Source organism: Larimichthys crocea, chromosome X (assembly GCF_000972845.2).
Source record: "Larimichthys crocea isolate SSNF chromosome X, L_crocea_2.0, whole genome shotgun sequence".
NCBI classification, from domain to species: Eukaryota; Metazoa; Chordata; class Actinopteri; family Sciaenidae; genus Larimichthys; species Larimichthys crocea.
The window spans coordinates 20,200,627-20,227,665 of NC_040020.1; the positions used below are offsets into that span (position 1 = coordinate 20,200,627).

At 41.2% G+C, this 27,039-nt stretch overlaps 1 protein-coding gene across 2 annotated transcripts in view; it reads left to right on the forward strand.

Moving 5' to 3' along the window:
• The window catches only part of LOC104935090 (axin-2), a 72,833-nt gene that overhangs the window by 29,013 nt on the left and 16,781 nt on the right, over nucleotides 1-27,039 (forward strand). Inside the window, exon 6 of one of the 2 annotated variants that reach the window (XM_019273907.2) lies at nucleotides 12,597-12,647. The gene's annotated coding sequence lies outside the window, so the exon portion shown is untranslated. Of the gene's footprint in view, nucleotides 1-12,596; nucleotides 12,648-26,367; nucleotides 26,762-27,039 lie in introns of those variants that run through there. The other variant, XM_010750885.3, reaches the window with a different exon arrangement.

A 27,039-nucleotide genomic window follows, 5' to 3' on the forward strand; every position in this document is an offset into this window, starting at 1 on the left:
TATGCTACACAAAATCCACTCTGGAAATCAAAACAGCCTTCCACTTTGTACGGTATCTTATTTCCTACATCACAGCTTTGCCTGCGCTGACCTGGCAGCCACAGCAATATCGAGGGTCCACTTTCCCTGAGTCGGCCGAATCCATTCCATTGTTAGTCAGCCATGAGGGAAATGTCCGGGTGACAAAAGCAGTGTGTGAAAAAAATAAATAAAAAAAACACTGTGGTGTCTTCATTATCTCCCAGCACTGCGGCCCGTGAACGAGGCCAGGGTTAATTGCTGTTGATTAGACGTCAGTACGCATGGCTGACTGAGCCTACAGATCTCACTGAGGGGGCCACAGAGGGAGAAAAGGAAAGGATGAGGTCGCTCTCAGACAATGATGTGAAATCAGTGTCAAGTGTTTCTCCTTGGTGGGCTTTGCTGGTTGGGAAACAGATAAGGACTGTAGATGGGGTGACATGTAGATGTGTTTCATCTGCACAATTGAGGAATTGTGCTCAAAATCAAATTAAAAAACATATCATGCCATGTGGGAAAGAAGGTAACCATGGTGATAAAAACTACTCAAACATTCTGGTTTATTTTTGCTGTATGATGTGCCTCAGTTAATCATTTATTTATAGATGAATAGCTTTTTGGGTTTATGTTTTAGTCTGCTGGTCAGTCCAACTCTTTGGTCCAGACTGAAATATCTCAGCAATATTAAATACACTGCAGATCTCAGATCTCTATGGTGCCTAAAGGATGAATGCTAATGAGTTTGTTGATCCTGACTTCCTCCAGCCCCACCACCAGGTCCGTTGTGATATATCTCAACATGTACGAAATGGACTGGCACATTTAGTTCAGGGTTAGGGTTAGGGTAATTCATGTTCCACAGAGGATGAATCCTTATGCCTTTTCCTCTAGTGTCATCATGGTTAAATTGGTGAAATATTGAAACCATTATTAGTTAGATTGTACAATCTGTTTGTCCAGGGTGTACCCCACCTTTCACCCATTGCCAGCTGGGATTGGCTCCAGCCCCCAGCAACCCTGCTAAGGATAATCACTAAAAGGATGGATGGATTGTCATTACATGTGGTACAACCTTTTAAATTTTTTGTGTTAAAAGCACTGCTGCCTGTGTAACTTTACTGTGACCTCAAACACTGGTTTGTGTACAACCAATCTGAAGCCGTGAGTTTGGCATTATGATTGATTGTTGATTGATTAGTTTTTTGGTGTTGTTGTTAGTTTTTTTGCCAGAAGTGACCATATTGGGCCATATTGGGCAGCACTTTGTTTTGACTGTTTTCAAGCAGGAAAAAATGGCAACCAGGTCACAGACTTTATTGTATTACAGCTAAACAGTACAATAAAATATGTTTTTGAAATCATTAGAGGCACGACATAGGTATTGCATTAATGCATTTTTTCATATTCAATTAACATAATTATATACTGTCAGTAACCTAAATGCACTCCCAAACATGTATACATGGCTGTGCATTAGTCTTATTAAATGGCTGTGTTCCAAGGTGTAAGTCAAGTGTAATTAACTTTAAATATAAATAGAACTGTCTGTCTAGAAAAGTGAACTGATGCTTTGATGTGCAGAAATTCACACTGACTCACAGACCCAAAACTTCCTACTCCCGTGCGATGTAAACCACAGATTGTTGCTGGTAAGTCGCCAAAATGATGTCTGTCTCCATTTGTGTGTAATAGACAAACAAGCCCCCTGGTCAACCCTGGGTTATATTTGTCTTTAATGCATGGCTTTTATCGCTCTGTTGCTTTTGTAGCCAAAATAATAATGACAATAGAGGTGGTTCAGGCAGGAGTAGGATTGACAGGCAAACAAGGGAGGGCAGGACAGTGTAACCTTCACGACCATCGCAGAGTGAGGCTCACTTTGTTTAAATCTCCTAGATCAAAGGGTGCAATGCAAATTCCTGCAGCTTCCACGCCACCATTTGATGTTTCGGGTAGGCAAATTATTGTGGTGATTACAGTAGCTGTAAGTAACCGGTGGAGCAGGCCAAACATGGGTCCTTGTTGTGACTCTCAATTAGTGGTGTGACATCTCAGCTACCCAACGTCTGAGAGGCATCCCACAATAAGAGAGGCTGTTTGGGCTGATAAAGTGATTTGGCTTGGTGGGGTCCTTTCATCTGCACCGACAGTAGGGTATTTGAGGCTTCTGGGTATTCTCTGTGCACATCCTCACACCTCCCCTTATTGTGACAATAGTGTCACTGTGTTCAGCGTTTCAAAGAGGCTACAGGCCTGCTGCACTGTGAACAACTTTAGCTCAGGTTGTCACTTGGTTGTCATCTAGGAGGCGTTTATGAGGTGAAATTAACAATACAGGCATGTAGGGGTGCTGGAAAGTAAAATATACAATCGTATACATCATTTGATATCATCTTATAGTCTCTTTCTCTTTTTTCTTAGCAGCATTACTCAGAGCAGATATTAGATCACACCATTAGCATTGTCTGAATATTCAAACACTCAGCCATCTCTGAAGTTGATGAGGCAGGCGTTATTATTATTATTTTTTTGCTTGCGTGTTATTGAAAGTCACAGTGAGTTAAAAGCATAACTTTGCCTGTGGGAAGGACAGAGCACCAGAGGATCTGGTTCAGCTGTATTTCTGATAACTCTTTACATTCTGCAGGCACCAGTGACAGCTCTGATGCTTAATGTTTGATTGTCTCTTTCATGTTTCCCTCCCGCCTTCAGTATAAGCAGCAAGCAAGGCCCGGTGCAGAGGTGAACTGATGGCGAGTGGACTACCTCAGCGGAGAGAGATTGAGATGTGATGCGTTTCTGCCAAGGTGATGGACAGGGGCACTGAAAGGATGCTGGTTTTCAGACACTCCGGGCTGTCTCTTATTTGTAACCGAGAGTTGTGAGAGGCCCTGGCAGTGAAATTAAGTCAAGTACAATTAGCATCACGATAGGAATCCTTCAGTGTGGAGTGATACTGGATGTGCTAACAGCTGCTTCACTGTGAGGGTAGTTTTTAAACCATCAACCCGTTAGAGGAAGGTAGTTTCACATTTTCATGGTGTTTCAGACATCATGTTACTGCTGAAAACCTTGAATAATCAGATTACTTAAAAAATAAGGCTGGTAACATATTGTTCTTATTGTCAATGAACCCCAAGAAAAACCAAAACCAACAACGAATTGATCTTAATAAGAAATATTGCCCGTGCAGCCAAAACCCGATACATCTTATTCCTCTGTGACATAAAGCCCCATTGTTGCTCAGAAACAATTAAAAACATATAAATGAGACACACTTGCACGAGTCTATTGCATGTCAGTCTGGTACTGTACGCACTGTTTTGGTGCCTTAAATACTCGCTAGAGCACTAAATCTGCAGCTGAAAGTAGTCCCCAACAAATGCTCTATTTCCTCCTGCTTTTTAAAAAAATGAATTTTTTATATTTGTGACCTATTTCGAAAGATTTAAGCCTTCACTATGAATGAACAGACATGAGGCTGAGTGCCACAGACATGCCAGGGAAGTCGTAAAGTATTGAGACAGGCTTACACACTGGTTTTGGTGTTATAATGAGATTTATTGAAAGTAAGCAAACGTAAAATATATTTATGTGCATGTAAATGAAGTTCAAAGACAGGGTGAAGTTTATCACTCTTTCTTTGAGGTCCATATTATCATGTGCATCGCACTCTCCGAGGCCTCCAGCGGGTTTTAAAACCTGCAATGTTCCTTTCCTATAGCTTTATTCCTCTCTGTGCGGCGCATTGTGGTGACCTGGAAACAGCTATTCACTGCTGTGAGAAAGAGGCCCCTGAAACGCTCCTTCTCACTAAGAGAAACATATAACAGTATTAGATCTAGTTTAATTACACAGGGGCTTGCGGATGGGCCCCTCTTTTCTCTCGGCGGTGAAAATGCTTAGCGTTTGTTGTCGGTTCAAGGCTCTCTAAAGGATGTGCTGGCATGTGTAAGGTTCTGGCAGAGAGGAAACTTGCGGTGGGGCGGTGGTGGTGTCAGTGGTGGTGGTGGTGGGGGTGAACTGTTATTGTTTGAAAAGCGTGTAAGCGGCCTTCACAACACCGCATCCACGGAAATGAAGCAAAGAGAGAGAGAGAGAGAGAAGAGAGAGAGGGAGAGAAAGAGGCAGAGAGAGAGAGTAAGAAAGACGAGGGGGAAAAAAGCTATCTTGCGCAGCTTTGACTGACGACTTAACAGGCGAAACCGAATTTGTCTTTTGCCGGGAGATGTCAGATGCCTTGCCAGTGAGAGAGAGAGAGAGAGAGATGGAAAGAGGGAGAGAAAAAGCACACCACAGAATCTCTCCTGCGTCTTTTTCACCCTCTCTTTTCTCCTCCGGTTTAAGACGGCTCGGTGAATGCAACAACATCAAAGGCCTAGCACTCAGAATGTACATTGTTGTTCCAGTAACCACATGAAACAGAAAGGGGGAGATGGAGAAAGGCTGTGAGAGATGGAGCAAGTTTTTTTTTTCTCTTTCTTTCCTTGTACATAAATAGGGAGCTATGGAGGGAATCGGTTTAGAGACGGTAGAAGATTAACTCTTTTATCTCTTCATTTCAAACCTCCTCCATATGCACATCCTCCACATGCTAACCGCTGTCAGGATCTTCATGCCTGACCAGCACCACTACAAAGCAGAGGTGTCTCCTGTATTAGGACACATGCAACCTCCTCCACAAACTGAGCTGATGAGAGTAGAAATAGAGCTGAGGAGGAGGTTTGTACAGCGTCAGTCCTGACTCATTGTCATTAAGCAAGCTCTCTGTAATCGGAGCTAAACTTAGAAAGGAACAAGCTCTTACTCTGCCACAGACATTCCACATGTGTATAGAAGAGGAACATAACGAAACGGTCCCAAAGTTGTGCCTCAACATAACCAACAGGCTTTATTCCTGCCTGCCCTTATCTTTACACAGAGACCACCCAGGAGCAACAAGTCAGCTCTCACCTTTAGTCTGAGAGTGTGTGTGTGGACGTGCAAGCTTTGTACTTTATAAGCAAGTGTACGCCTGTGTCTGTATACCGTCCTGTGTGTGTGTGTGTGTGTGTGTGTGTGTGTGTGCGTCTGTGAATGAATGTGTTTTCTGTGTATGTGTGTGCTTCTACCTCCCACCATCTGGGCCCTGTTTGGAGAGATTTTCTGTAAAAATCACAGTCACGCCGTGGCAGGATTACCACTGTGAAAAGCAGCACCTGGAAGAAACTCAGTGCTCCTGCTCCTTTCCCTCAGATGCTCAAAGAAGTTTCTGGCTTCCCAGCTTGAGGCGCAGGATTTGTTTTTGACCTACATGGGCGTCCTAGGCCTCATGTTCCTTTCCAAAAAGCAAAAAAAAAAAAAAAAAAAAAAAAAAAAGAAGCAAAGAACACATCTCATATTCACACTAGGCTACATCCAGCAAGGTTACAGTATCACCACATTACAGTAGATAAACAAGTGCATTTGTGTGTGTGTGTGTGTGCGCCCATGTGGGGGTGCAAACCAGCGTGTGTTTACACCATATATATCATATTTCCATGTTTTTTTTAATGGCAAGCCAAGACACTAAAGACTGATTATCCACACTGAGATATAAGCCTGTGAATGAAAGAGATCAATAATCCCACATGGAATGGAGTCAGAGCTTTTCGGCTGAAGATTTCCCATTAGAAATAATCTTAGTCCAGGATTAGTCACAATTAAAACTGTTTTGATGTTCTCACACATACACACAAGTAATGCCTCCGTAGCTGAAATACCTTACACAGCATCACAGCATGTCTGCTTTTCTTTGTATGCGGCTTCTTCAGCTGCTAACTTTAATTGCTCTGTTTCTATCTCATTATATTCACATTTTTATGTTATTTTTTAATTATTTAACTTCTCTGTTTGTCTGTCCTTGCTGCTATAACACCTACATTTCCCCCATGGAGCAATCAATGAAGGATTATCTTATAAAAGGGCTTTCATGATTGTTCATAAAAGTGTCATGGTTTCAGGTCAGCAGCTCCACTTCCTCAAAGTACAGCTAAATGCCACTAGGGGGCCAGCATCTGAATCCGTAATAGACTAATTTAAAATGCTTTTTGTGGTATCTGATGCTTTCATTTTACCCCACTGTGCTCTTGTTTGAAACTATGAAATTAAACTCTGAGATAAACTGGGGAAAGGAAAAATACAGTTTGAACTCCTCCTGCCTCCCAGAGCATTTAATAAAAGCTATGATAGAGCCAGATGCGTCTGACAAGTTATCAGTATATGTTGATTAGTGTGTTAAGGTGTTGCCCAGATATAAAACATTGGTGTAGAGTAGTTAATATTACTTGTGTCTTTCTTTGTCACAGAATTGTTGCTCTGTATTCAAGGCTGTACATTGAGTTCACACAGATCCTTTATCGAATGGCATCAATACTCTGCAGCGGTTCAAAAGCTCGCTCTTGTTTCTATGCATGACTGTATATATTTTGCTTAGAGTGTGCATTTCTTTCAGCTGTACAATGAAGACACACACACAGAGACACACCCTCCATTCATGCACCCCAGCCCCTCGACCCTGCAGCCCCGTGTCGCTGTTGCCATTTTGCCGTCCGCCCTCGCTCTTGACCCGCTTGAACCTCTGCTTGGTGTCTGGCGGTGTCAGGGGTCTGGTGTTGGTGACATCATCCTTCACAATGAGTCCACTGCCACCTCCAGCTCTACTGTCCATTGTCTGCCTTGACAGTGAGTGGCCTTGTCCTGGTGGAGGACGGCGCTGGCGTGGCACGCTCCCTCTGTAAATGATGAAAGAGAGTGAGAGAGTTGTGCTGAAAGCGCGGGCCTTGTTTAGCCTGAGCGCACTGGCCGCTGAGCTGATCGGAAGGCGCCTTTCTCCCCTGACAGTAACTTCTGTGATCTGTGGAGATAAAAAAGAAGAAAGAATGTGTTTGATGTCTAGATTTGAATAAATACCCTGATGTTAATCGTTTTACAGCGTTAATCACATTTGGTGATAACATAGCTCCTTGTGTGTGTGTGTGTGTATGTGCGCCAACATGAGTATGAATCTATTCAGTGTGTGTAAATTTAAGTCAAACGTTGTATTCATGAGCTTGTGAGGATTTACACTGAGTTTGAAGGAGCGTTCATGACTCTGACATTCACAAGACTCAATCTCCTCTGCAGCCTTTAAATTTTTTATGACACTCCCATGTTTGTTTTGTCTTAATGATGTGGGTCTCTTCTGGTTAACACAGAGGCGCATGATTAAATCGTCACATGTAGTGGCTTAACAACATGCAATTAAGACCCCCATACAGAGCAGAGTCCAGAAACACTTTGATAAATCCACATGTAAGAGATGAAACGAGAGGAGTCAGGAGTGGCGTGTCTTTGCCATCACTCGTCGGCGATTGAATTCCCGTCTCAGTCCTCTTAACCTGTTGTTTTTGACACATATGAGACATGAACAGATCGGTGGAGATAGTGTGTGCTTCCTGGAATTCCACAGGGATCCACATCTGGAATGGATTTTTTTACTGTGTTATGAAAGCCCCGGCTGCTGAGCTGAAAGCTACAGTGAACAGCAGCAGCTCAGATGTTGTGGTTTTTACCCCAAACTCTGTGCGTCAGGTAGCCTGGAGAGCAGCTTCACGGTGGTAAACTTGTAAGCGCCTGGCTACAATATAACTAAGCTTCTAAACAACTGTGATAAACTGTCGCAAAAGAATATTTTTAGCCTCGAACGAGTGTTAAAGCCGATGTCTTGTCCATCTTTCACTATCTGTTCTATTAGATATTGATGCTTGATATATCTGATCTGGTGTGTCTGTTTGATCATCTGTTACACCTTTAGTTGCTCAGACAGTTCATGCTCTTTTGTGATGTAAATTCAACATCCTATGGCTCGTGTTCTTTGAAGGATGGAAGAGGCTCAGACAGACTCAGACAGAGAATGTTCTCAGGAATTCACCGTAGGTGTCACAGAGACAAAGCTTGCCCCCCCTCCCTTGTCAAAGATCTTGCTTGCTGCCACAGCATATGGAGAATTGTCCCAATTTCTCTTCCTTTATATCAAATGCAATGTGTTTCAAGTCAAACCTTTTGTAGCATATACCACATGCGATTTTGGGCTCTTGTGTGGTGGCGCAAACTTTATGACTTTTTGATATCTCGGTGAGTGCTGCCTGACAAGTTTCTGTCACTCACGCGTTTTCTTTTTTCTCTCTCCAGCAGCAAGCATATTTTCTACCCCATCGATTGATTAGCATACATCAAGCCCTGTCGTCATGGCAAAACTTAATTTGAATCTTCAGTACTTTCCCCGTGTCTTTCAACCAGCAGCTGTCAGCCACATCAACACTAGACACGCTCTGCGCCAGACGGAGTTAAATTGAAGCACACTCTATCACTATATATAGATAAAATGTCGCTTCTTTCAAGAGACAAGGCACCTTCGAAGTCGTCAATACGGAGCGCTTTATCACGGGCAAAATAACTTTGAAACTGGAGAAAAGAGTAAAGATGAAACGATTATTCTCTCTTCCCACTTTGTGCTTGAAAGAGGGAAAAGGCGAGATTATTCTAAAGTGGGTAGAAGCGTTTAAGGGGCTTGCTTTTTGATCTGCCTGTCCATCAACGAAAACGAAGAGCACCTCCTGATGCTTCTGATCGTTAGGTGTCCTCAAAGTGTCTCAAAGTCTCTTTGTTATCCCTGAGTGCGTCGATTAAAGGGAGGAATATCATTTATTCATTTCGCCATTGAGCGAAAGAAAGAAAGGATTCAAGAGCTTAGCGTTCATTTTCGTCAAACTCTCGAGGTGCGGTGATGAAGTCAGCTTTCTTTTGAGAGACGAGTGAAAAAAGATGTGGAGTGAAAGTTTCTGCTCTGCAAATTTTGAAAGGCCCCACTGATCTCTGAGATAAAATAAATGGTGATCAAACTTTATTAAACTTTTCTTTTAACTGCACGTTGCAGGACGACAGTTCTGAGAAGAATTCTGTCTAACAAGGTGTTACTGATAATACATAAACATATGCACATCACCACACACATACACACAATATATCTCTTTCTGTTATATCTATGTATGTCTCATACACCCACACACACTCACACTTTAGACTGAGAATATATTGAAGGTTTTAGTATGTGTTTATTGACATGTGTCAGTTTGATTTTGGAGATGCTGGAACACAAAGCAATCCCGAATCAACACACCCTGTATGTACCTGGTTCCTCTTTTCACCAGAGGACAATGTCATATTCATCTTCGCTCCGTTTTCCAAATGCGGTGTCTAATTCTTTAACATGCCTCTCAGTTTGGAAGTCCCTTCCATTTCTTCTGTTTCAGTTTTTTTTTCTTTTTGTCAAATACTCAGGCCTGTTGCGAGGTGTCTCTTAGAAGTTGAAAAGTTCTTTTCAAGCCCAAAGTTTTTGCCGTCTTCACTTTTCAGCTGGCAAGATGAATATCGGCGGGACAGAGCATAGAAGGGAAAGGCTTCTGACAAGACTTCTGAAGGCCCAGGAGCTCGTCCTGTCTCTCCCTTTTGCAGTTCTCCCATAACTGGCTTTCTCGCGTGGCTGCTAAAAAGACACCATATCAAATGCAAACTGAGAAGTCACAGTCTTTCATGATACATCAGTGGAGCCCTTGTGGAGATGCTGCTCTGCTTAGGTTTTTCACAACTTTTGAAAAATGAGAAATTGGTGCATTCTCTCTTGTGTTATCAGAGCTGCTGACAGTAAGTTCATGTTCTGTATGTGCGGAAAGACGGTGCCATGAATACATGACCCAGAGCAAAGTCAAGTTTTACAGTGCCAAAGTCTGGCATGTCAGACTTTATCTTTTGCAGAATGTGATTTACCATTTGTCATCTCTTTTATGAGAAACAATATTGCTGTTGTGAAACCACAGAAGTTGTATTTACCTTTATATATTATGCAGACTGTTCTCATTCATAAAAATCAGAAATGTGTGAAAAGCTGTTAGAGGAATGGACGACAGCGTTTTTGGTATAAAACAACATAAATGGTCAAATAGTTTATTTTATTTTCATGCAGGCGTGAGTTGCTCTCTTTAGTCTGTGTTGTCTGGACAATCTATGTTGGATATTTGAAGTCTAAACAGTCAGTGTTTTGTGTTCACCAAGGCTGGGGGCCCCGTGGTTTAACACTTTCAAGAATGATTTTGTGGGGCGGCATCGTGGGGCAGCCTCAGAAAAACCTGAAATAGCTGAAACTAGACCTCTGTGCAAATAATCACCCTGGGCCTCTGTAAACCATCATGTTTATGCATTGTAAATTGTGAAAAGGAATGCTTTAACATTGTGTGGCATATGTATTTCAAGGCTTTGAACATTGGATGGTATCCGAATTTCACCCACACAACCACAGGCTTTTGCTCTCGCCTTTTGACTGAAATATCATTCGGATTCCAAAGGGACTAAAAAAAGGCTGCCTAAAGAATGTGTCTGAAACCATTCCCAAGCTGCTTCCATGCATTTAGCTATCACTGCTACAGGGTCAAAAACCTTCCACCAACCTCTCACTATTCTAAGTTTTGCTTTGGTGACCATGCATTTTTGAAATTACACAACAGGCTCACGAAAGGTTTGTCTTTGAGCCTTGACTTCAAAAACGTTCTAAATCCATAGAAGATGTATTATAATCCTTCAATCCTCCACTAAAACTGGACATACAAGGTAACAACAGAGCTGCTTATATAAACACACAGTAGAGCATATTTAGATGTTGCGTCAACCTCTTCCACCTTTGAAGGAGTTTATAAGAAAGGTTTTTGGCAGGAGTGCAGTTGCCACACCGGTTATCTCCTTCCTCCTCTGTAATTCGCCTCATTTGTAACACACCTTCTCCTTTGATCTATGGTTTTGAAATCTTGTCTCACAACCTGTTTACCCACTGAGTCCTGGAATTGACTGGGAACAGACTCGGTGATGTCATGACAGAAGCCGACAAAGATGCACCCACTTCTTCTTATCCTTGACAGGTTATATTACCTCAAGTATGTCACAGGCTCGAACACAAATCTGTTGGCTTTAACTTAATTAATTCTTTCACTGAGTGTACTAGTTCAGCCAAGTTCAAGTTCAGCTCAGGTATGTCCCAGTGCTCAAACAGACACAGATTAAATGTTCCAATAATAATAATAATTATTATTAATTATTATAATTATTATTATTTTAGGCTACAGCCTGTTAAATTAGAGTTGAACTGAGTTCTCACTTTGAGTGTAAGGTCAGAAAAACTATGACCCTGCAGATATTGCGCATATTTGTGCCTTTTTTTTTTTAAAACCCATCAAAGGGTTTTTGACATCTGTAGAAACCATTTTAAGCGAGGTTGGAATGCTACAAGCACACCATAGCCCTGTTTTGCCTGAGAACATTGAAACAAGACATTCCTTTTTTCAATGTGCCCACATAGCGTTGGTTATGTATCATTAGTCATGTAAGTTGTCTGACCAGTATGGGAGGACCCATCATGCTGTTAAGCATATGTTCGTAGCTCTCTTCTTTCATGGGTTCACTTGTGGTGATGGCAAATGACCAAACAGTCAAAAGGCAGGCAGTCCAGTAACTTCAGTGCGGAGTCACGGCATACCGTGGAGAGTGCTCAAAACAGAGATGGGGCTAAGTATTGGTATTAGCAGCACCATAGCTGGTTGTTTGGCCATTGGAATTTAATGAACTATTTTTATTGTGCACCCACAGACAAATCAAATTACCTCTACTGGCAGTGCCAGTTGGTACCAAAAGTTCACACCCTTTGGAGAACATGCTAACGGTTCAGAAAACTCATTATATGTTTCAGGTGTTTCTCCTCAACTTCAGTTTCTTGCTATTTCAAGTGTTCACCAATTACAATAGTCAACATCTAGCACTGTTTTTTGTACTTGACCAAAAAGATTATTGTGATAAATGAACATACAATAAATGTCAAACACACAGATGTTTAAATGATATTCTTAGAACAAAAGGCAGTCCAAAAAAGGCCCTCAGACAAAAACTGCAAACATGACAGGTACAACAGTCATGATAAGATCTTAAAACTCTGCAGACATGTCTCTCCGGCTGCCTTGATCTTGCCGCCTCAACGTATGCACACACACATATGCACATTTATACACTCCCACATTCAAACACCCATGCACTTACACACACCAAGGTGAAATCTTTTCTCCTTTGTGAAGCCGAGAGGTGATTTATATCGGGCAGAAAAGCGAGTAAGGTGACATTTTGGAGCTCTGGAGCTTGGAGGGAGTTTTGAAAGGAAATATATTCAGTTATGTCTGTGGAATGTCTTGGCAAGAATGTGCAAAGATTTTGAGCTTTCACCTCATCTGTGTAGCTGCTGAACTCTGGTTGCAGAACCTTGTGCATTCCAGTTCATTTGACAACATCCAGCTAGTATTTTTTTAACCACCAAAGTCCGAGCCTGGGTTTCAGGGCAAGCAACAAATGAGCCTGAGTGTGGGAACCTGTGCTGGCACAAGTAGATGATACAACTTTCTACAAGTTATAAAACATGGTTGGATTTGTGATTTGTATTATGTTTATATGAAAATTAATTGAGGTTTTGTGCTTGTGTCTTACAGATGGTGGCTCATAGGAAGCATCATGAGAGTAGAAGAACTTTCATGCCTTGGGTAAGATGCATGTTCATGACTTCAAAGTGCACTGAGATGATTACACTTACTTAATTGTAATATGTCAGTCAATCTTTAAGACAATTCATCTGCATCATGTCATTGAAAAGCTTGTTTATGGTATATGATCAAAAATATTATATTTATGAAGTCATTTTTCTTTCCTACTTGCACAGAAGTGAGAAACCATTTTCTCTCTTATTAGATAGCGTACAGTAGAGATATTACGTGGTTAAGGAGAGAGGGATGGTTGGATGGACTTTCAACAAAGGTACTCAGCCAAACTAGAATCTGGGGCACTGCAATTAGTCATATTTGATGTCCCCATTAGTGTTGTAGTCAAGCTTCTTTTATACATCTCATGGAATATCAGGTCTTTGTAAATGATATGCTATGATAAAGCATACTGGATAGACCGTCTCAGAATTAAAAGTATCCTGAGATAAATTCTGTTTTGGTACTATATAAAAAAAAACTAATTGAATTGAATTAAATTAAATGATAATTTCAGTTCATTTCAATGTGGTTCTTATTTTCATAGTTCTGCTCATCATTTATCGTTTATAACATCACTGTATTGTCCAAGTTCATTGCTGAGATTCTAGTAAACGTGATAATATGGTGAAGCAACAAACACAAACTGTCAGATGATCACACCATGATCACACCTGTCCATTGTGAACATCCATCACAGTTTACAGATCGACATCTTACATTTTGCTGATAATACTTCTGTGCTTTTAATCGACTGACATGACGTTCACGAATTGAGGACTTGTACTTGTAATAGAGTATTCCTAAACTATGGAATTTCTACGTTTACTTCAGGAAAGGATGTGAGCACTACATCCACCACTGCAGGTCAAACAAAACAATTTGAAGATGTCACTTTGGGCTGTGGGACTGAGATGTATACTGAGATGTATACTGAGATGTTTTTTTTATAAAGAATAATTAAGTCATTCATTGAAATGATTATTGGATCAGTTTTGGTCAACCGCTTTGGTTAGTACAACGTTATTATAACTGAGAAGGATTATGGCCAAAACTACAAATATAAGACACAAGTTGTAAACCAAAATGATCATTTAAAGTATGGATTTTGGAGATGGTAAATATGCAGCAACCCTGATTAAAAGGGTTCAACACACATGCACACACACACACATGCACACACACACATGCACACACACACACACACACACACACACACACACACACACCATTAGTCCCCAGAGCTCCAGCTGCCCAGGGCTCTAAAGTCATGTTGTCCCAGTGTGATTGAAGGTCCAGCTGGTAGACCAGCCCTTTTGATCCCTTTCCCTTTTATGAGAAAGACAAACAGCTCCTCGTCGTCACCCACACTGGAGTGATTGATACACACACACACACACACACACACACACACACACACACACACACACACACACACACAGTGATCACAGTAAGGCACACACATGCATGCACGCATTCACATGGTGATCACAGACATGCTCATGTGCACATGCACACACACACACACACACACTCACGTTTTCTTAATGGATGCCCTCTCTCCCACTGTAATCACTCTGCTAATGACCTGCTTGAACTCTGAATGAAACCCAGAGGGCGAGAACAAAAGGTGGAGAGAGAGAGACAGTTGAAGCCATACAGTGTGTGAACATGAGTGTAAAGATTCATTTCAACCAGCTGTTATTAAATAATAATCTTTACTTCCTTTAGCTGGTCGAGCAGTTGCCTCTCTTCTCATTTCCTAGTTACATTCAGCATGTTGCACATCTGCCTCCAAGTTGTGTCGCAGTTGTTGTGACTGACCGGTAACTTGCTTGTTCTTGTTGTGTCTCTTTCACTTCCTGGTATTATTTATTTTGCATGTTACTGATGTGTTTTGTCTCAGAAAGCTGAGCTTTGTTTTGTATTTTAATGTTGAAGGAATTTGTCTGCATGGGAGCAATAAACCATTCTTTCAACAAACAAACCTCCATCAGACAACTCATTCCATCTATTGCTATAACAATACTACTTATGTTTTGACTGTTACTGAGTCCTAAAGAAAACAATTATTATTATTAAACCTTTTGCCAGCACTCGTGGGGATTCTTTCCTGTTATCCATGATATGGACACTGTGTAATAAATTTTCTAGAATAAGCAAATCTGCACAGTCATACAGTATAAAAGAATGTCCCTAACAAAGGATGCAGATCTTTTCAATCATATTCATTCCAGTTGGGGAGCACTAAAAGAACGTGATTGATCCCTACTTTTTTTTTCTATTCAAGTTTTACACATATAGCCCCAAAATACAATAACACACACACACAGACATGGAAATGTGGAGAGGTGGTGCCTACATAGCAGTTTGGTACCTTGCTCAAAGGCACCTCTGCATTGTCCAGAAGGTGAAATGGCGTCTCCACAGCTACCAGTCCACACTCCATACTGTGGTCCGTACTTGACTTGAACAACAGCCTTGAACTGATCCTCAAGACTATAGTCCTTAGAGACTGAGCTACTGCCCCTCAAAACCTAGTCAGGTGTGTTTTTGACAGCGCTAACTACTACTACTAACTTAATACAAAAATATGTATCAGTGCTTATAAATGGAATAACAGACATAACAGAAGCCATTAGACAGATTCATTTATTGAACATTAAGCATACCTGATTACCTGTAACTGTATGACTGACATAAGACTTAAATTGTAGATGAAATGTGTTCAGTTACAGCAGCAGTGTCAACAACACTAAAACTAGCAATTAGTTTAATTTCATAGGAAATGTAATATTTGGTCCAGAGGTGCAATTTAAGTGAAAAAAGGGCAAAGGGGCATCAGCATGAGCCACTTTGACAACATTAACAAACTTCTCCTTCGCTTAAGAAATCTTGCTGGAATCATTTTCAGCAAACTGCTATAAGTGGAACATTTATATGGATCTGCAGGAGTTGGTCTTCATATAAACACAGTTTTAGTTTAATATCAAGATCAGGTTTATTGCCAAGTTTCACATACAAGGAAACTTAGCAATAAACCTGCCAGTAGTACAAATCAAAAAAAATCAAGCACTAGAAGACATGTACAATATTTTTAATGTGCAAGTATTCAGCAGGTAGTGTGCAAAAATTCACAGTATGCAGAATATTGAACTGTTTATCTTGAGCTGGATGCCAAACAGGAACAAATCATGCTCTGATTTTCAAGCTCATATCCGACCTAAATGTTTGAAGTGGGGTTTTCCAGTGATTGGCTCCCACCCCCTTTGGCAAACTATGGGAACAATAGAAGGGCAATGGTGAAGAGACAGGAGGGGAAGAAGGGAATGTGCAGCCGGATCTACATTTCCTGGGTCCCCGCTGCCCCAGAGGCATTTCAGGGCCTCCTTACGTGGAAGCCATACATACGTAGGATTTGCATGAAACCGACTTTGATGGGATCTCCCTGCAGCTAAAGTTCTGGGACACAACATATTTACAACTGGGCGCCAATGCGGTGGATGAGAAAGAGCTTCCATTCAGAAACAGGGTGTTATCTTTCTCCTCTTGTGCCTTCTTGTTTTATGGATGTCCAGTTCGTAAAGACACAGCAAAGATGAGTCTCCTACATATGACTACGTGCTGTAAATGCTCATTTCACAGTGGAGTTAGAGAAAGAGCACGAGGCAAGGGTGGACAGGATGAAGGACAAATGTAGACAGAAACAGACTACAATTAAAGATGGAAAATGATAAAGAGTTGGAAATCCACTAAGGCAGACAGACAGAGAAACAAAAGAAAATCGACACAGAGATATGGGAAAAAGGAGGACATATGAAGTAAAAAAGAAAAAAGGATGTAGATAGAAACAAAAAGATGAAATGAATGAATTAAGATACTGTGAGTCCTAGGGGTCAGCTATTTTGTTTTTTCTCTTTCCCCTCCTCTACCTCTTTCTCTTACGGTAATCCCTCCAGTAGCAGTGAGCTGCTAGGCTCCTCCATAAATCAGCGTTTGTATGAAATACCAGCGGGAGCCAAAGGTCAAAGGAGAAAATTAGCAGCTGTCTTTTCCTCTCCTTTCATGTTAGCCGTGGGGCTAATCGCCAAGTGCGCCATCAGCCTCATTTCCACTTTAAAACAAACTCCCCCGACAAGCTGGGGAGGAGCTGTTTGCCCACGCTTACATTTTATGGCACTGGATTTTATTCTGAGAGGGAGGAGGAGGAGGAGGAGGGGTGGGAGGAAGGTGGGGGCTCCTACTCCTGCTTACTGTCACCCCTCTCCCTTTTTCTTTGCTTCCACCCATCCTGTCATGTTCAGGTGTGGGAGGGCAAACAGTGGAGCATGCTCCTCTCACTCTGCTTCGTTGACACATTTCAGCAGCGATGGAGCAGTGGTGATGATTGGCGGCCTCTCCCTCCGCTTCCACTCCGAGGAGGTGCTGCTCATTAATACGAGGCCTGGTGAACTTTGTTGACCTTTCCACTCCCGCAGCCTCTGTTATTCTCCTGGCCTACTGTTAGGACCTCCCAATAGTTGAAATACTCACATTTTTGGACCTGATGTTGCATTATTGGCTGATAGTAGTAGGAGGAAGGTTTTTAGTAGCTTTTCAAAATGTGCTGAACACTGTTAACATTTAATTTATTACTACTACTCGGAATTTATTTTAGTTTTTCAAGAACTGGAACCTGAGAGGGATTTCCTATTTGTTATTTTTCTCTGCCGTTTCTCTGTTCAGTCATTTTGGGGGTTTCTTGGCCTAGGAGGACAAAATAATGGAAACAGCAGTACTCTACATAATAATTGACTTACTCTGTGTTTGCAAATGCAGATACAAAGAGACAGAACGTCTCTCATAAGGGTATGGATACATTCAAGGCCAAAGTTTTCAGTCTGACCAAACATTGAGGAGGTGCAATAAAAGTCTTCCACATGGGGCATCCTGGTAGCTCACCTGGTAGAGCCTGTGCTCCATGTACAAAGGCTCAGTCCTTGCTGTAGTGGCCTGGGGTTCGTGGCCCATCATCTCCACATCCATACAGTTTCAGTGTTAAACTCTTCATAATAATAGCAGTATTACAATCATAAAGAGTGCATTTACAGTAAAAAGTCAAATAGTAAGCGCAGACAGCAATGTCAAAAGTTATCAAATAAAGCTAAATCATCAAAAACTAAACATACAGGCTTCACAAATGTAATGCCTGTTGCACAGCTGTTGTACCTGATAACAATAGATTGTACGCATGTTTCCGTTATTGTTTCACAACCATATCTTTGTGTTTATGCCTGTATTCTTCTGCGGATTTCTTTGTGTGACACCTCAAATTTCACTTGTTTCTAGCATAACATGTAAATCGTGTTGTTAAAGCATATAGAGAAGAAATAGATGCGCTTCACTCTTCCTCATGCATCTTTCTTGTCTGTCTCTGTCTTCCTCTCTCTTCTTTGACCGTCTTCACCTCTCTTCTCTTTCTGTCTTTAACTTTACATCTCTCTTCTCTTCCTTTACACCCTGTCGCCGGCATTTTTTTTGCCTCTGTGGGAATGTTTTCCCTGTCGGTTGTCAGAGCAGTCAGCGAGGTGTATAGCAGCAGTGCTTTGTTGATGTTCCTCTTTGCCTATCTGCTGTGCAGTGTGTTTTTGAAACTCACCCTCCCTCTGCACACCTGCTGAGTAGCTGCATGACACTGGGAAACATCCCACAATAGGGTCAAAACACTTTTATCTTAGTTTTAGTTATGGATTTAGAAACTCTCTCAGGAATAAACGAACAATATGCGGCTGGCCAGAGGCCTGAGGTCCTGGATAGTTGCTCTCTTTTGCTGTATATCCGGGACTTCCTTTATTCACAGTGGGTGGGTTTAACTCTTCAAATGGTGAAAATATCAGAACCTTAGAGAACAAATGCAAGAGCACATACATTTAGAAACTCATAAAAACAAACAGAAGTAAGTTATATCTATGTGTGCATGTAACGTACTGCATGTGTGGCATACTTGAACACTAGTGTGTACATTACTCAGTAAAATATGTATGTACACTCCTTACACTTGTTTTTTAACCTCATGGCCATTATCTTTGCATATACAGTTTGTAAAGACCTGCAGATTGGTAACATTACTTTGTTATCATTTTAATTGTTAATTAATTAATTGGTCATTGTTAAAGAAGCAGTATGTTGGATTTAGTGCTTTTAGCATCTGGCCGCATAGTTGCCGATTGCAACCCCTCAGCCTCACCCTCTACTTACTAGCATGAAGGACAAACTACAGTGGTCACAAAACATGCAAAAAACCTGTGCAAACATATTTAGATTCAGTTTTTAGTTTGTCTATTTTGAACTAGCTAGCAACTTATCCGAGGTGTACCCCACCTCTTACCCAAAGTCAGCTGGGAAAGGCTCCAGTCCCACCGTGACCCCGATGAGGTGAGCAGTTACATATAATAGATGGAAGGATGGATGGATGTTCTGGGCTATTGTTGAAACATGGTGGTTTAAATGGCCAACTCTGTGGAAGAGGACCTGTGACATCTGTAGGCAAAAGAAAGTTCATTCTAAGGTAACAAAAACATAACAATTCTTATTTTCAGGTGATTATACACCACTGAAAACATAGTTATCTGCCATATCCTGTAAACAGAAATCTGACACACTTGACTTTTAACCTTAATGTTTGAGAGTGTGTTATCAGAAAAAGAAAGCTGCTACTTTTCAAACACTGTTTTTCTCTTTCTCGTGGAAAAAAAAAACATATTTAATTTTTTTAAACTGAACAAGTCTTGATTTGATTTGAGTCCTACACCATGTGCAAAAAAAAAAAAAAAAAAAGATTTCCAGCCTCTTGCTATGAGCTTCAACACTGTAGTGTTTTGTTTTTTGGTGAAAAAAAAAGAATGAAAATCACAATTTTATCTTACTTTTAGGCTGTTTTGGATTGTAATTGCAGTTTCTAATTTAGTATGAGATACATTTGGGGACTGTCAGAGTGTGAGGCACGATGTATGACTCACACCAAAACCATGAGAGTCCACAAAAAGTACTAGTTTAGTTCCTTCCAAAATTTAAGCAATCTTGTTGTTGTTGTTTTCCTTGATTTTGAATTTGCTGTTTGGTCTGTTGAGTACAGACTTACTATGAACTATACATTAGTAAAACACCACAAGAACTCACCATCATTTAGACTTCTGTCATGCATATTAGTCTACACGTATATAGGAAAAAATGAGTGTATGTGTAATGTGTATGGATAATCATATTTATGTGAATGAGCCATGTTTCAAACAATCAATAGGAGAGCCGTCCTCAAATCGAATCAATTATGAGCTGGTGGAGCGGAGCGAGACATACACATATTGTAACATTTAAGATAAATAAACACAAACCACCGTCACCACACTGGAGATTGGCAGGTAATCATCTCATATTCCAAAACATCCAGTTGACAGCTACAATTATGATGTTTTTTATGTCAAGCATATTCGTTCCATTGAGTTCAATTTGCATCTGTGTGTATGAAATCAGAGACTCATGTTTCAACATTTCCGAGCTCTGAAACACCAGAAAAAGAGAACAAGAGTTTGCTGAACACTCACAAACAAAAAGACGATTTTGCACAGTGATACATAAAGTGGAATTTGTCAAGTGAAACTACAAACTTATTACTCCTCCCTGTGTTTCCTGTTTAATGACATTACCCCGAAAACAGGTGGTAGTGAAAATAATAGGAAACATGTCTTATAACTTTGGAAAAGTTTTCAGCAGGTAGGAATACATGGATGACTCTGCACCTCATAACTTATGTCTAAATGCCACATTTTGTGCCAATTCAGGGAGCAGTGTATCCTTTGTGTAACGAGGTGGAAAGTAAGATTGATCAGATTTGATTGGTGGACGGCATGTGGGAGACCAGAGTTCACCATCTGTCACAAAACTGCAACTGATGTTACTTTTTTTTTTTTTTAAACCACAACCACAGTCCGTTGCTGTTCCTAACTGTTTTAGTCCTGAACCATGATTTATTTTCTATAACCACAATTTTTCCCCAAACTTAAACATAGGTTACTGCAGTTGCCATACATTCACAGTAGATCTTGAAAAACATACAAAAAAATCCAGGGTTTTGTAGACTCTCCATTATCAACATTCTTGTCTGGTGATAATGGAGATAGTACTATACGTACTACCTCCGGGGAGACTACTGGTGAATAGGATATAGTGTAACTAATATATATTACCATGAAACTGGTAAAAGGACATGTTTTTTGTAGTACATGTTTCTGAAATACTGTGTTCGCAAATGAGGTCTTATCCAACTTTTTTTTTACTACTACCAGTACATGAAAAAACATGTTTTTGCCTGTAGTCTGTCACCTTATGTTTCTGTCACTGAGACCTCTTTGGAATATATTGGCAATATAATTGAGACTCTTCCAGCTTCTCCCTTGTTAGTACATTTTAGCAACTGATAGCTGTTTTGAAAAGTGTCAGTCCTGCTTTAAAGATCACATATACTGCTAATTGGCATTCAGCTTAATTTGTGTACTGTAGCTGCCTTTTTAATTAAGGTTTTTAATTACTTCATGTTTTTTTCATGTGCAAACCACCTCTTCATGTGGTGTTTGCATTATTTTGTCCACCCTTTGGTATTTATGCTCCCATCAACCTCAAATTCAATGATCATGAGTTGTGTTGTTGCGTCCTGTAAAATGCTTTGTGACAAACAGTAGGAGGCAGCTCCAGACGAGATGCGCTACATGTGGATAGAAAACAGGTTTAACAATGACGACATGTATCAATTCACACAGGTGATGAAATACTTGTTTATTTATAGCTAACCACACACTAAATTGTTTGTTTTTCACCACACAATCTGACACAGTGGTTGGCAATCATCCACACTTTATTGGTGGAGCATGTCTGAAATGGTAGGACACGGATATGTTGCTATCACAATGCCTGGCTGTACAGATTGTAAATTAAACAGTTAACCATTGTCACTTCCGTCTGTTGGTTTTAATTGTACCACTGTTGTTTCTTGCTGCTGTCTTACCCAGACGCCAAACAGTTGAACACTAAATCCTCTGGTCAATAGGGCCATTTCATTTGACTTATCAGCGCATGGATTTGCTGTCAGGCTGTCTCGGCCAGTTAGTCGTTGTCAGTTTAAACCGGCGTTGGCCTGAAACCAGTTTTGTTCAGCCTCTAATAGGCCTGACTGTTGCTTCATATCGAGCATTTTTCTACATCATTTGTCTGATGCTCATTAAAGATGGCTAACCGAGCTCAAAGCGAACACTCACACATTTCTCCCGCTTTCACAATCATAAGAAGAATCACTTGATTTGTCGAGCATGATACATTGACAAACATAATTGGTACACATGAAATTGTTTTCGTGGAGTCAGAAACAACTGACACAGTTATACCGAGCATTCGGTGCAGGGGGGCAGTGCATATTAGTAGTATTAATAGTCAATAAACTTTAAATATAATTTGTGATATAAATATTTCTAGTCTAGTGTAATGTGGAGAAAGTTGTTCATTTTCAAGCTGTTAGCTTGTGTGGAGGTACGACAGACGGACTCTGTCTGTCTGTCTGTGCATGGCTTGGCAAGGGCTTGGCAAACATTTACTCACATCAGATAGGGTTTCGGCAACCACAAAGGTTTGCCAAGCCCAAACGGATTAGGCCAGGCATCACAGACATTGTTTCTATACATTATTAAACTTTTAAGCCACCGAAAAACAGGATTGTAGGGAAAAAAAGAGGGAGAGTGGAAAGAGAAAGTAATTATTCATCCTTAGTGCTCTCACACACACACACACACACACACACACACACACACACACACACACACACACTGCGGGTTCTTTAGCAAATCTCTCATGTTTCAAAAGATGACCATTCAGTTTTGTGTTTAACCTTGATGAAAATCTTACCTGATCATTGTCAGTCTTGATTTATTTAGACTTTTTCCTCAAAGTTGAAATGAAACTTTATTTCTTCTCAAATTGGGCCATTTGTAAGGAATGGTCTTAACAAGCCATAACAAGCGGATGAATGGCTGCCTTCTCAAACTTTAAGGGTGTTATGCACCATGTCCAACTTCAAAGCCCGTCTTAACTCCACACTTTAATTGTATCTTCTTCAAGCCTGTCTGCCTGACCGCCATCTGATTCTGCTGACAACTGCACTCCTTCTCTCTTCTTCATGCTCATCCTTCTATCTCTCCATTCCTCCCTCTCCGTCTCTCTCCATCTGTCATCATGACAGATACCCCCCCTCCTCCTCCTCCTCCCCCTCCCTTCTTCTTTCCTTTAGCTCTGCTGAAGTCACTCCGCTACAAGTGTCAACTCAGGCACGAGCCCTAAATTACTTTTTTGGATGAGTGTTGACATCTACCACTCACGCTTCCGCTCATGCAAACAGAATGATGCTATTTGCCCCTTTTTTCCTCCCTCTCTCTCTCTCTCTCTCTCTCTCTCTCCCTCTCTCTCTCTCCCCACACTATTCATTTCTCTATCGCCCTTCTTTTTTTTTTGTGCCTATTTCTCTCTGAGCCTACAAACAGACATTCACGCTTCTCTCCATATGGGCTTTAATTTGCCATTGTCCCCCAAGATATTCCTCGCTCAGGCTTGAGATAAAGGGATAATCACTTCAAAGGGAAGCTGGGGGGGGGGGGGCTGCCCCCTCCCTCCCAGCTGAAAGGACAAGTGGACAATACGCTAATTGAGAGGGGGAACTGATCACAGGGTCTGTTCAAAGGGACGCCTGGCCACGCCCCCTCTTCCCTCCGACGCACTTAATTTTATTAGTGTTTATGGTGATGCTTCAGCCAAAATTATCACTCAAACCCACCACAGCCTTTGAACTCCAAAATATTGGGTTATTTGCAATTAGCCACCCTCTCCTCTGTTTTTCTGTGCTATTTCAGCACAAGTGTAGGATTTGCAGCGGAGGGAAAGGGGCGATTAAAACGGGCCGTACAGAATTTATTGCTGGCATTGTGGAAACATATACCGTGGGCTGCGATATGATGCAAATCCAAAAGCGACAAAAAGGGAGAACACAAGCCTACTGTTTGACTGATGCAACTAATGATACACCATCAAAGACTTGTGCAGTACAGTACTAACAGGAAGAAAGAAAAAGATTTTTTTTCTAACAAACCATTCCTACACACTACTATAATTAAAGTCCTCTGTTTCCATGTATCCTTATGTGACACCTGTACTGACAGCAGTAAAATGCATACTTTCCCCGTGTCTTTAATGCAGCCTCTAATTAAAGACGAGCTTCATTTCCAATCTTTGGTGATACACGCCTTGCCTTTAATTTCTTCCTAACCACGAGCTCTCAATTAGCCTCCAGGTCACCCCGTTTTATTGGGGCTTCGTAGCAAGTCAGCGGAGGCACTCTCGTCCTGTATTGTGCTTTTAAAACGTTTGGATCTTCCTGTGAAATGGTTAGGGCCCCAACAAAGGGGTCAGGGCAGGGTCAACATCAAAAAAGGGGCTTCTTGTGGCTACTTTACAGCACCCTCTCTCTCGCTCTCTTTTGTCACTGCTAAACACAAGAGTGGGCATTCAAGGGTCAACAGGTGTGGTCTCATGGGTTTAGCGTCACTTCCCAAATTAATTAAAAAAGTCAGAAACCTGTATATTGGTTGCATCTTTGGCGATCACAGCAGTTTCGTTTGTAGAAATGCATTAAGAACAAAGACATCCTGAATAGCTGAACAGCCTGAACTTAACATGCCACTGACAGCAGACTGAGCAAAGCATGAACGAAGCCTTCTGTCTGTCAGCAAAAACTAGGGACTTTTTTTTCCGTTTGCAGTGATATGTGCGGCCTAATTTAATTTCAGCAAAGATAACATCTTATCCCGAATGTGAATATCCCACTTTTAAGATTGTCCTGCACTTTAAAAATTACATTTTATAACCCCTCTGTATCTCAATTCTCCTTTTAAAGCGGACTTTAAAGAAGTTAACACACAGATAACAGTATGGCTACATATTTCATGCCTTTAATTTGGGCATTACTGATCAGACAAGTGCCCTTTGAACGTCATAGTGCCAACGCTGCTGACCCATTTTGTAATTTTGTGTTCCAACTCGCACGTCCCATTGCGAAGTGTTGGATTTTGGGCGCTGGATTGTTTGGATTTGTGGCAACAAGGTTTGTTTTACAGAGCTGCGCAGTATAAACAGCGACTATGAATTCACACTGTCACACATACGCAAACAGAGTGAAACAGACGGAAAGAGACACCGTACTGTCTGTTATCATACGGCTTTGTGACAACACCTTGCAGTGAAAAATGTCTTCAAAGATTACATTTGAAATAAGCTGGACTCAATCATCAGACGAGCTCACAGCGTGCAGGAAAGGGTTGGCAAAATTACTCAGTGTGAGCGTGTGTCAGAACTAAAACGTACAATTGGAAACTTGTAGCCAGTGCGGCTGCGGGATGCAGTGAGCGTGTATTGAACATCGCTATTGAGCAGTTGAAAATAATAAGGGTCTGTGGTCACTGAATCATCTTATTCAGCAATCAAGAGTGCCAATCCATGCTGGATGGACTGGATGAGATCACCTTATATCGTGTGTGTGTCGAGTGTAATGATGTAGACAAATGGACAAATATGCTGACACAACTGTAAATCCACATGGGAACTGATGCACAGCAGACTTATTTGTCTATGTATAACACGACATGAATTAATCCGCCAGGGCCGCAGAGAAGTTGGATTTCATTAGTTTCCGTGTCCTGCACCATCATGAGAGTTTTGTGAATTTGAATCCTCTGACTTATATAATTATATTCTCCTTTAAAGTTGATTTCCAACATCAAAGAGACAATATAGCCTTTGAAGTACCATGGGATTGGATCACTGTCTAACCCACTCTTTAAGATTCTGTCACAATGACATTAGGAGAGTCATGTGAATTAAAAGACTAGAGAACAGCTCTTGCTTTTGCTCTCTGTCCAATTTCAATCAAAATGTCATGCTGTGCCATTTTCCCCGAATGTGGAACTGGCAAGTGTGTTAGGTTGACATCTCTGTGGCTAAAAGCCTGTGACTAATATGTAAATTATTTGACAGTTACACTCTATAGGATTATCAAAACAGGGCTATAACTTAAAGAATACGTTTTAAACAGATGTGGACATTGTTTAAAATTATATTTAACCATAAATGATTTACTCTCACTCCCCCTACTGTGGTAATTCTGTAATTAAGAGGGAATATTACCGGGTTTATACGAGGATAATGTGCTCCCTATGCATTAGAGACATGTCTTGCTGTACAGCAGGAGATAAATATATAGCACTTAATTAAGGAACTGTAAAATGATTGCGCACCTCCTGTGGCTTCTCCTCAGCTAAACAAACTAAACTCGCTCCTGTCACTGGAAGAGGCCACAGGCAACAAAAGTATCGCTTTTGTTTGCTTTGTGTTCCAGTTGAAACTTTGTGTAGTAACAGACGGACTGTAAGAATAATGCCATTGGCGCGGTAGATCACTTACTTCTGACGCTCCAAAGCCTCGGGGAGTTGGCTCGAGATTGCCTGTCTTTGATAAGGTCCTGGCACACATGTAAATCCTTTATCTTTGCCGAAAAGTTTATTAAACGTAAACGAGCGTCCAAACGCGCCGGTTTACCGACGAGAACCCACCGAGCGGTACATATGTTACAACTCGCGACGGTTTCTATTCCTTTATCCTCATCGCAGCTTATTTTATTTTGTTTTTTATTTCGCTGCTTATTGCGAAGACGAGACGCTGTGTTTTTATGCACCTTCCGGGACCAGGCCAGCGGTTCCTTACTTTGAAGTCCGCAGTTAAACCTTCAGCCCAGTTGGTTTAGAAACAGCCCGGAGGACTTGTACCGCCTGCCATGACTTCTTGAAACACTACCTGGGGAGAAAAGTCGAGGGGAAAACGCCTTCTCTCTTTTATTCGCGGCTGTATTAAAATTGTTCAATGTGATACAGGACATTACAGGACCAGAGAGCAGCGCGGTTGTAGGCACAGCCTGTTGTTGGACTACTTTACTTCAACGTTTTCTTTAAAAAAATTTAAAAAAAGGAAAAAAGGGAAGCTACTCGGGTACATGGATGGTAAGTTGTAGGAAAGCTGTTCCACAGGCCCCCTCTCTTGGCCGCTTTGATGTGCTGCTGCTGAGCTTTGAAGTTGAGAAATGCGGGCTATGTTTCTTGTTTGTGGGCGAGAAATACGGTGAGATAGATAAGAAGCTTATGTGTGTGTGTGTATGTGTGAATGTGAAGCCTGGATAGAAAAAAAAAAACAGGAATATTTGTCGGGTGGTGCGTCTTCTAGCTGGGAAAAAAGTGGGATGTATTCTTCAATCAGAGCCCCCCTCCCTCCACCTCCTCTT